We start from the raw sequence: 12,404 nt of genomic DNA, 5'->3' as shown, positions 1-12,404 counted from the left end.
CAGATATTTCATAGAATGTTCCCTCAATTGGGATTTGTCTGATGTTTTTCTCTTAATTAGACTGGAGTTATGGGTTTGGGGGAGGAAGACCACAGAGGTAAAGTGCCATTCTCATCATGTTATATCAAGGGTGTGTGCTCTCAACATGAATTATCACTGTCGACGTTCACCTGGCTGAGGCTGTGTTTGTCAGGTTTCTCCACTGTAAACTTACTCTTTGGATACTCTTTCCATACTGTACTCTTTGGAAGGAAGTCATTATTCCCTTCCCAGCTTACACTTCAGAAAGAGGGAATTATGCTCCGTTTCCTTAATGGCAAAGTCTCTGCCTAAACTATTTGGAATTTTTTGCACAGGAATTTTGTCTCTTCTCCCCTGTTTATTTATTTTGATTATTTACAAATGAGTATTCATTCATATGTTTATATCAGTATGGACCTGTGGGTATTTATTTTATACTTTGGGTTATAATCCAATACTGCTTTATTTGTTACTCAAATTGTTCCTACTTTGGCCATTGAGGGCTCTTTCAGTTAGCTATGGTGTCCCTTTGACATACTCTCATTATTGTGTTTTATTGGGCACTTCCTTACTTTCTGGCACAAGATGCCCTATACATAGAATCAGCCATTTCTGCAAGGAGCCTTGGTTCCTTTTTTTGGAAAATGGCGTTAGAAACCAAAATCTGGGCACTAGGTGCACTCATTGCTACTGGAATGTTGTTGCTTCTAGGCCCTCTCAGCTGACAGGGCAAGTAAATATATAGGTGAATACTAACCCCTCTATATACACATATTTATGAATATTTATGCACGTGTGTGTATATACATACACACACACACACACACACACACACACACACACACACACACACATATATATATACCTGTAAGCTAAACATGAGTTCATCCTGATGTCTCAAAGAACTCTAATCTATTACCACCTGGATCATTCGAGCCATCCCTGCCTTTCTTATCTGTAACCTTCCACTTCAAAAGTGAGAAACCTGGCTCCCACCATCTGTCATTCCTTCACTTAACTGTTCACTTCCAGTGTACGTGTATAGTGGTTTCAGAATTGTTAACCCTCCGCTCATGGAAATAACTTTAGTACTTATATGCTGGTCTTTCGCCTTTAGTCTTGACAGACTCCACCCATTTCCAAAGTTTCTTAGGTCAGCACTCTTTTTCCCACACCCTTCAGAGAGGTTGTTTCATACATTTGTAATACAATTAGATTCTTTTGTCACATAGTCTGCATTCTATCTGGGATTCCCTGTCCTGCTAAATGATTTTTTAAAATTTATATACATTTTACATGAAAAATTACTAATGTATACATTAAGTGTAATGTATACATTAAGATTCACTCTTATTGCAAAGTTCTGTGAGTTTTGATAGAAACTTACTGCATAGTGTTATGTATCCACTATTACAATATCATAGAAAATAGTTTCATTGCCCTAAAAAAAATCCTCTAGGCTTCACTTATTCAGTCCCACTCCTGCCCCTTGCACCTCACTTGTTTTATTTAACTGTATATCCTGGAGATTACTCCAAAGCAATATCTACATATAGTCCTCTTTTCTCATTACAGCTGTATATTACTCCATTGTGTAGATGTACCATTGTTTACTAACCAGTCCCGTATTGATATACAGTAGGGTTCTTCTGCTGTCACAAATAGCCCTGCAATGAATCAGGAGGTACCACTTTTGAGTACCTATTACATGCTTTTCATATATTCTTACTTAATCCTCATTACCATCCTGCAAGACATTCCCGTTTACCTATGAGAAACCTGAGACTACTAGATTGCCCAAGTTCTCATTACCGTGAGCTTCTTGAGGGTTGTCTTATTTTCCACTGTATTCCTGACATTTTACTGAATGAAGGAATGAATGCAACTCAACTAGTAAATGGCAGTGCAGGGAACTGAAGCCAGGGCTGTGCGCCTAGACCTATCTAGCCCCAAGGTTGCATTCATTACAGTCTAGCAGTAGGAATGGCCACCCTTAGGAGTGCACAGATGATTCATTTGTTTGTGAAAAGAATATAACAGAATACCTAACTAGGTTTTTATCCCATCCTTTTAAAAATGTCCATTTTTGTGAATATTTTATAATTACATAAAGGAACATGGAGGATATGTAGACTCTATATGAGTAAATAAATATGCCCATATGGGCTGTATTCTCAGACATTGTTTTGTTGCTAAGAGTGCATGATCAAAACAGTTTGAAGACTACTGACTTCTAAGATTTGGGGATTTTATTAACTCCACCTCTCTTACATAATGGCTCTCAACTGGAGGTGATTTTGCTCCCCAAAGGGCATTTGGCAATGTCTGGGGACATTTTTGATTGTCATGACAAGGGCAGGGGTGCTACTGGAATCCAATGAGTAGAGGCCAGGGATGCTGCTAAACATCCTATAAATCACAAGATAGCCCCACGACAAGAATTATCCAGTCCGAAATGTCAATAATGCTGAGGTTCAGAAATTCTGTCTTACCCCCATCTCAAGAGGGAAAATTGAAGGGGAAAGAGAGAGCAGGATGCAGAAAATAAGTAGGATGTTATCTGTCTGTGGCTCTGACAACTGTCACAGTATATATGCTCAACTAATGTCAACTGAACAGAGCTGAGGAATGGCAGAAAGAGCCAACTGTGGAGAGGCTTGAGTGGGGTTGAGGGGAATGACAGGAAGAGGGGGAAGCACAGAGCAAGAAGAAGAAAGGGAGAGGGCGGAGAGAAATATGGAAAGGAAGTGTGGCCGATTACACATTCACAAGATGATTGCAGCAAGATCTCCCACCTACTTCCCCTTATAATGTGTCATTGACACTGCTCACGGTGCAAGGTGGAGTCTTTTTCTCTCGTCTGGAAACCAGGTGGGCATGTGACTCCAGCAGAAGTGACACTATGTCATAAAAGGTGATTCACCTTCCACCTGGTCTTTGGGGGATGCCCCCTCCTGGGACCTTGTCACCATGAAGAAGTGGAGCGATCGATCACATGAAGAGGCCACATGCAGATGTTCTGGCCAACAGCCCAAACTGAGGTCCCAACTGACATCCAGCATCAACGACAGACATGGGAATGAAGATGCTCCTAGATGATACCAGCCCCTGACAATGAATCACGCCCAGCCCTGTGTCTTTCCAGCTGAGGCCCCAGACGTCGTGGAGTAGATCTAAGCCATCCCTGTTGTACCCCATCTGAATTCCTGACCCAAAGCATCTGTGAACACAATACAATGGTTGTGTTAAACCACTTAGTTTTGAGGTGGTTTGTTATGCAGCAATAAAGAACTGGAACAGAAAGGGTGTAGGGACATGCTGGGGGTTCTTGGAACAGTCATTGGTGTGTGCTTCATATATTAGTAAGGGTAATGCTAGCTGCTGTAACAAACCCCAAATTTCAGTGGTTTAAAATAATAGAAATTTATTTCTCATGTATTTGTTTAGTGCAGTGTTCCTGGGACGTGGACAGTCTTCCATAAAATCATTCAAGGACTCAGACTACTTTCATCCTGTGGCTTTGCTATTCCCCAGGGCTTGGAGTCCTCTGCATCCAGAGAGAAAAACAGGGGAAGAGAGAACAGAGAAGGCACACCTGCTTCTTAACTGTCTTGTCCCAAAAGTTATACTAGAGAGAACTGGTCACACGACCCCATCTAGATCCGAGGCAGGGTGGAGGGTGGTAGGTTAGGAAACGTAGCCCCTGGTTGATCAGCCACTTGCCAGAAACAACTCTAAACTATAGGAAGGAGAGCATGGATTCTGCCAGACTTTAGAACTCAAGTTACTCAATTAAAATGATGATCAAGAGGCCGAGGCGGGCGGATCGTTTGAGCTCAGGAGTTCGAGACCAGCCTGAGCAAGAGCAAGACCCCGTCTCTACTAAAAATAGAAATTAGCCAAACAACTAAAATATATAGAAAAAAATTAGCTGGGCATGGTGGCGCATGCCTGTAGTCCCAGCTACTCGGGAGGCTGAGGCAGAAGGATCACCTGAGCCCAGGAGTTTGAGGTTGCTGTGAGCTAGGCTGACGTCACGGCATTCTTGCCCAGGGAACAGAGTGAGACTCTGTCTCAAAAAAAGAAAAAAAAAAAAAAAACAACTGGTTCTTCCTCTCTCTCATTTCCTTCCTTTTTTTCTTTTTTTTTTTCTTTGAAACAGAGTCTTACTCTGTTGCCCGGGCTAGAGTGAGTGCCGTGGCGTCAGCCTAGCTCATAGCAACCTCAAACTCCTGGGCTCAAGCGATCCTCCTGCCTCAGCCTCCCGAGTAGCTGGGACTACAGGCATGCGCCACCATGCCCGGCTCATTTTTTTCTATATATATTTTTAGTTGGCCAGATAATTTCTTTCTATTTTTAGTAGAGACGGGGTCTCGCTCTTGCTCAGGCTGGTCTCCAACTCCTGAGCTCAAAGAATCCACTAGCCTCGGCCTCCCAGAGTGCTGGGATTACAGGCATGAGCCACTGCCCGGCTCTCCTTCCTTTTTTTCTCCCTGGAATGGAGATGGGGTGAAAGGATAGAGTAAGAGGATGGCATTTTGCTCATTCCATGGCTTTTGTGTGAGACCAGCCCTTGATTCAATGGTAAACTAGAAGCTGCTGTAACCTGACTCTGGAGCCAGGTTGCCTGAGTTCACAGTTCTAGTTCTGCTATTTCCTAGATACGAGACTTTGAGCAAGTTTCTTGGCTGCTCCAAGCCTGTTTCCCCATTTGTAAGATGAAGATGATGTTAATTATAGCACTGAACTTATAGGATTGTTTTGAGGGTTAATTCTTATAAGACAGTTATTCCTGGCACGTAGTAAGTACCCAATAATTGTCAGCTGCTGTTGTGGAAGAATAGAGTGTCAGCTTCTGCAGATAAACACTATCTCCCTATGCCTTTTCTGTGCTCATTTGTCCAAGAGACATAGAAACAAGATGTTTTTGCCCTCTTTAAATTGGTGAAGTTATAAAGCTGAAATACCTTCAATCAATTTTAGACTTTTTAAATAACCCATGCCCAAGCAAGACAGGTTTTTAAAATGTCTAAGCCAACTAGTTCCCTCTGTGAGCGAGGGTGATCCACTTTGGGGGCACAGCTCTGCCAACAGATTTAAAGCGTGGTTTCCCTGTGTGAGGTTCAATAAGGGTGAGATGGAACTTTTTCATTATGTTTTTGAAAGATTGAGTAGAGAAGAAAGGGGTCTTAATGTAGCATCTCAAGCAAAGTACTTCCTAAGTACTCTCTCTTTTTTTAAAAATAAGTTTCCGTACACAGCATTGATAAGTACTCTCTAATCTTGCGATCACAGGCCAACTTTTCAACAGATTGCTGCATTTAGCCATCTTGAGGGTGGGGTGGGCAGTGAGTGCACAGATGGGTACCACAGACTTGGAGGATCTCAGGGTGACTGGGGGCAGCGGGGAGGTGAACACCCAGATGGGATGACGCGGCCTCAGTGTGTGTGGAGGGAGTGGGGAGGCGGGACTGATGGCTCCACATTCTCATTCCTCCCACCTTTGCTCTTACTCCTTTATTCTACCACCATCTCCTCTCCACCCACCCCCATAATGTAAGACTCTATGCTGAGGAGACATCAGGGGAAGGTGTCTTTTATTTTTGTAAAGTAAACGTTTTAAAAAACCAGAAGTAGATAAGAAGGGGAAAAGGAACCATTTCTTTGGGCAGCTTGTGTATTAAATGCTATTTTATGTAAACACAGGGTTTCGGGAATAGAGTTGTAAGATATTTGTGATACCTTCAATCAAGTTTATTATATTCTGGAAGTATCTGAAATCAGTAATGAAGGCAGATATTTTGGAGGTACTTAAAATTAGTATTGTAGGTATCCACCGCATTCCACTTTGGTTGGGGCACTGGCTGTTTCAAGGATCAGCATCCAGTTCAAATATTTATTACCCATCTGATTTTATTAAGGAGGGAGAGAAGGAAGGAGGAAAGAAAGGAAGGAAGCTAAAGGAAGTGGAAGGTGGCCATGGGAATCAGGCATCAATAACTACCGCCTCGCTTTCCTCTTGCTGTAGAGTTGGCTTCAGGCTGTTTATTTTGCAAGTCATATGAGGTATCAAGCACCTACTATAAAATTTAGGCTTGGATGACTCACAGTTGAATCATATCACTCTGAGCTGGCTATTACTAAAATTCACAGAGATCCTGACTCAGTTCACCTTTGTCCAGGGTCGGGGAAGAGGAGCACAGAGTGGGGGTGTTTCTCATAAGGAGAACTTTGAGTTCTACAACCCAAGGTTATAATGAGAATTTTCATTACATTTTTTGACTCATAAATTTATTGTACCATCAGCTCTGGTATACATTATTCAGAACTTGTTGAAATGCGCTTAAGCATATTTCAGCTAGTAGCAGCCTTACCTCTCCCATTTCAGTAATAATGTGTAGAGCTGTGTTTTTCAAACTCAGGTTAATATTGAGTAATGAGTCTTAGTACCATTAAAAAAAAAAAGGCCATCACACACAGAAAGGGTGAGTATTGCTTGGGAAACATTGTTCGTGTGTGTGTTTGTGTTTGTGTGTGTGTGTGTGTGTGTGTGTGTGTGTGTGTGTGTGTGTATTGGGTCTCAATGTAAAATGTGTGTTTTACTGAAGGCTGTGGTCACAAACAAGTTAGGAGGCCTTCTAGTGCGAGACAAGATGGAGTAAGCCCACTGCAGGCCCCTGTGATCACAACTAAAAATTCTGGACAAAATATAACTGCTTGATGACTCTGAAAAGTAAACGAGCAGGCAAATTAGGGAGGGGAGTGGAAGCTTGAAGAAACTCTGGGTCTCGTTAAAATTCTACAGCAAGGGTCAATGAACTAGGCCCTGCAGGCCAAATCCAGCCCTCCTCCTGTTTTTGTTTTTATTTTATTTTATTTTTTTTGAGACAGAGTCTCGCTGTGTTTCCCGGGCTAGAGTGAGTGCTGTGGTGTCAGCCTTGCTCACAGCAATCTCAAACTCCTGGGCTTAAGCGATCCTACTGCCTCAGCCTCCCCAGTAGCTGGGACTACAGGCATGCGCCACCATGCCCGGCTAAATTTTTTTTTTTTCTGTATATATATTTTTAGTTGTCCAGATAATTTCTTTCTATTTTTTTAGTAGAGACGGTGTCTCGCTCTTGCTGAGGCTGGTCTCCAACTCCTGACCTCGAGCGATCCACCCGCCTCGGCCTCCCAGAGTGCTAGGATTACAGGCGTGAGCCACTGCACTCGGCCCCTCCTCCTGTTTTTATAAGTAAAGTTTTATTGGAACACAGCCATGCCTATTAATCTACAGAGCGCCCATGGCTGATTTACCACTGCAATGGCAGATCTGAGTAGTTGTCATAGAGACTGTATGGCCCACAGAGCCTGAAATATTTATTATCTGGCCCTTTATGGAAAAAGTTTGCTGACCCCTGCTCTAGAAAATGTTGACTTTGTTTTATCTTAGCAGGCAATCAATCCAGTTAGGTTCGAACTGCAAGTTCTGTGGGCCATGGTTCCAATGTCATTTCAGTTTTTCAAAGACTTTGCTATACTGCTTTAGATTTGTTTTTACCATGTAAAAATCGTGCTGATTCGTACACAGAATTAGGGTATCCCCCTCTCTACCTGGTTTCTTTCTGAAATTCCCCCTTTACTCCCTGGCTCCCAGGGAGACTCTCTTTCATAGTCAATTTACCAGCATAATGGAGTTCTTTTTGAAATTTTAGTTGCTCGTATTGCTGCTGCCACTGCTCCACTATTGAAGCCTGCCCTTGGGACAGATGTAGGAGAGAGAAAAAGACATGTTTTTAATGAGGATTCCCTTCCACACTCTCTGGCTCACAGGGGCTTTTCCCCAAGCCCTCTGGTCATAGAAATGGCGTTTCTCTCAGAGATTTTGCCGTCTCTGCTATCGTCCAGCTCCCCAACTGGACCTGCTCTCAGGTCAAAGCTGTGAGAGAAAAGAGGAAAAAACTTGGAGAAACTCACACCGTACAGACAGCTTCTTCAAGATATACACGATACAATTCAGAATCCCTCAAGAAAGACCTAGGAAAATGAGACCAATTTTTATGGGAAAAGATGATCGAAAGATGCCAACCCCCAAATGACCCAGAGGTTAGAATTATCAACTTAAAACAGCTATTATAACTATGTTCTATGAATAAAGGGAAGCACACCTGAAATGAAGGGAAAGAGATTTCTCTCAGCAGAGAAATAGAGTCTCAGGGACTGTGGGTCTAATCTAATGTTCATATTATTGGAGTCCTAAGGGAGCAATAAGAGATTAGCATAGGCTGGGCGCGGTGGCTCACACCTGTAATCCTAGCACTCTGGGAGGCCAAGGCGGGTGGATCGCTCGAGGTCAGGAGTTCAAGACCAGCCTCAGCAAGAGCGAGACCCCGTCTCTACTAAAAAAAAATAGAAATTATCTGGCCAACTAAAATATATATAGAAAAAATTAGCCAGGCATGGTGGTGCATGCCTGTAGTCCCAGCTACTCGGGAGGCTGAGGCAGTAGGATCGCTTAAGCCCAGGAGTTTGAGGTTGCTGTGAGCTAGGCTGACGCCACGGCACTCACTCTAGCCAGGGCAACAAAGCGACACTCTGTCTCAAAAAAAAAAAAAAAAAAAAAGAGATTAGCGTAGAAAAAAATTTTTGAATATTCTCAAGTTTGGTGAAAGACTTAGATTCAAGAAACCCAGCGAACCCCAAACAGGATGAACGCAAAAACCAACTAAACAAAAAAATTCCAGAAAACTTGTTTCAGTTCTTCAATTTCTTTCTTCAGCTTAGCATTTTCAACTCGAAGTTTCTTTTCTTCTCTCAAAGTTGCCTGCAATATTGCTTTCTCCTTAAGAAAAGCAACTTGCTGTGTACGACAGTCAATGATTTGATCTGCTTCTGCAGCCTTCTGCTCCAGTCTCCTTAAAACAGCATCAGTCTTTGCCATTTTTGCCAAGAAATGGCAGAAAATCATGAAATAATAGACAGGGGTTCTCTGAAAAAAATCTTAAAAGCAGTCTGAGAAACAGTATGGCAGTTCTCTGAGAAAATTAAAAATGGAATTACCATATGATCCAGCAATTGCACTTCTGAGTATATACCCAAAGAATTGCAAGCAGAGCCTGGAAGAGATATTTGTATACCTGAGTTCATAGCAGCATTATTTGTAATAGTCAAAAGGTGAAAGCAACCCAAGTTTCCGTCAATGGATGAATGGATAAACAAAATGTGGAATATATACTAAATGGAGTATTATTCAACCTTAAGAAGGATGGAAATTCTGACCCATGCTAAAAACATGGATGAAACTTGAGGACATTATGCTAAGCTAAATAAGTCAGTCACAAAAAGGCAAATACTATATGATTCCACTTATATGAGGTACATGGCATAGTCAAATTCACGGAGACAGAAAGTAGAATGGTGGTTGCCAGGGGTTGGGGTAGGAAGGGAATTGGGAGCTGTTGTTTAATAGGTATAGATGTCAGTTATGCAAGATGAAAAGAGTTCTGGAGATTGCACAACGTGAATGCACTTAACACTACTGAACAGTATACTTAAAAACGATTAAGATGGTACTTTTTTTCTTTTCTTTTTTTTTTTTTTAGAGACAGCATCTGGCTCTATCACCCATGCTGGAGCACAGTGGTGCAATCATAGCTCACTGTAACCTTGAACTCCTGGGCTCAAGCAACCCTTCCATCTTGGTGTCCTGAGTAGCTAGGACTACAGGCATGTGCCATCACACCTGGCTAATTAAAAAAAATATATATTTTTGTAGAGACAAGGTCTCTATATGCTGGCCTCAAGTGATCCTCCTGCCTCAGCCTCCCAAAGTGCTGAGATTACAGGCATGAGCTACCACAACTGGCTAAGATGGTAAATTTTATGTTAGGTACATTTTACCTTAGTTTTTTAAAAGAAGCAGTCTGAGAAGAAATGATGAATTAAATGTAGAACAATTATTTCAATGATGGTGGATTTTTTTTTTTTTTACCAGAAATCAAGGAAGAAATAAGATTGTGAAACAATATCTATGAAGTACCAGAAAAACAAAAGTATATCCAGAGAAAATATATTCAGGAATGAAGGCAAAATAAAAACATTCTCAGATGAAAGAAAACTAAGCAAATTGTTGATAGACCTGCTGTAAGAGAAGTGCTAAAGGAAGTTTTCTAGGTTGAAGGGAAATAAATATACCAGAAGGAAACTTGGAACTTAAGAAATAACACAAAAAGTAAATGTCTTCTCTTCAGTTCTTTAAAATATGTATGACTATGAGAACAAAATTATAATACTATCTGGTGAGGTTTTCAATGTATGTAGATGTGATTCATATGAGGGGACTTCAAAAAAGTTCATGGAAAAATGGAATTAACAGATAAAAATATAAAATATAAATTATTTCTCAACATAAGCTCCACCAAGTTCAAGACACTTTTGTAGGTGATGATACCAGCCATTTAGTTCATTTGAGAATTTAAGCATGCCAATGCAGTCTTTTTTGTTATTAATTGAAGGAAAATGATTGCCCTTTATAGATTTTTTAAGATTAGGAAACAAAAAGTCAGAAGGAGCCAAATCAGGACTACAAGGTGGTACCTAATGATTTCCTATCAAATTCTCACAAAACTGTCCTTGTTTGATGATAGGAATGAGTAGGAGCATTGCTGTGGTGGAGAAGGACCCTCTGGTGAAGCTTCTCTGGGCATTTTTCTGCTAAAGCTTTGGCTAACTTTCTCAAAACACTCTCATAATAAGCAGATGTTATCAATCTTTGATCCTCCAGGAAGTCAACAGGCAAAATGCCTTGAGCATCCCCAAAAAACTGCTGCCATGACCTTTGTTCTGGACCAGTCCACTGTTGCTTTGACTGGACCACGTCCACCTCTTGGTAGCCATTGATTTGATTGTGTTTTGTCTTCAGGATTGTACTAGTAAATCCACGTTCCATCTCCTGTTACAGTTCTTCAAAGAGATGCTTCAGGATCTTGATCCTACTTGTTTAAAATTTCCATTGAAAGCTCTGCTCTTGTCTGCAGCTGATCTGGGTGCAATAGTTTGAGCACCCAGCAAGTGGAGAGTTTGCTCAACTTTTTCAGTTAGAATTGAGTAAGTTGAATCAATTGAGATGTCTATGGTGTTGGCTATTGTTTATGTTGTTAATCATCAGCCCTCTTTAATCAGGGCATGAACAAGTTGAATTTTTTCCTTGAAAATTGATATGGTCTGGTTCTGTGGGCTTAATCATCAACATTATCTCATCCCTTCTTAAAACAAGTTATCCATTTGTAAATTGCTGATTTGAAGCATTTTTCCCCATAAAACTTTTGTAAAATGTCAATGATTTCACCATTCTTCTATCCAAGCTTCACCATAAATTTGATATTTGTTCTTATTTCAATTTTAGCAGAGTATTTGTTGCTCTGATAGGGGATCTTTTCAAACTGATGTCTTGTCCTTCTTAGTGCCTCAAACTAGATCCTATAACAAGTTAGTATGAGTTTATTTTGCTGCAAAAAAATTTTGAAATCCATGCATAGTTTTCTCATAACATGCATTTTCCATGAACTTTTTGAACACCCCTGATATAACAACTATAACATAAAGAAAGGAGGGTAAAAAAGATCTAAATGGTTGTAAGCCTTCTGCATTTTACTTGAAGTGATAAAATATTAACTGTAAGTAGTGAACAGTTAGGTATATGTATTGTAATCCTTAGAGCAACCTCTTAAAAATTATAGAGATAGAGCCAAAAGTCAACAGACACATTAAATTATTCAAATTATTCAAAAGGTGGCAGGAAAGGGAGCAGAGAGGAACAAAAAACAAAGGAAACAAACAGAAAACAAATAGATGGTAGACCTAAATCCAACCATATTAACTGTAAATGGTCTAAATGCACCAATTAAAAACAAGGGATTGTCAGACTGGATTGGAGAACAAGACCCAATTACATGCAGTCTTTAAGAAATCCACATTAAATGTAAAGACATAGATAGGTTAAAAGGATGGGAAAAAAAGTTTGGAGACCAGTAGTTTGAAGAGGTCTGGATTTTCCTCTCTCAGATAATAGCTAGGCTGGGTGGGACAAGTGTAGTGGGCTCACTATTGGGACAAGCTTAGTGTTACTACAAGCAAAAAATCGCCAGATTCCCAACAGCTGTCACTTCCGGTAGGGACGATCACAGTCACCATGCAGAAGCCACACCTCACAAATGACTTGCAGAACCAAGTTGCACAGGGGTTCTTCTTACTTCCAAGAATCCTAATTTGGCCTTTGCCAAAACAAGGGGATGCTTTCCCTCAGGGGATGCTTTGACTTGTCATAGCTGTGGGTGCACTGCGACTACCCTGGCAAGCTGGCACAGGGCTCAGAAGATTCTGGTCTTGTGGCAATGTACTTTATG

This window comes from Lemur catta, chromosome 2 (assembly GCF_020740605.2).
Source record: "Lemur catta isolate mLemCat1 chromosome 2, mLemCat1.pri, whole genome shotgun sequence".
NCBI lineage: Eukaryota > Metazoa > Chordata > Mammalia > Primates > Lemuridae > Lemur > Lemur catta.
The sequence above is the reverse complement of the archived record's forward strand: the minus strand, read 5'-3'. Positions refer to the sequence as shown.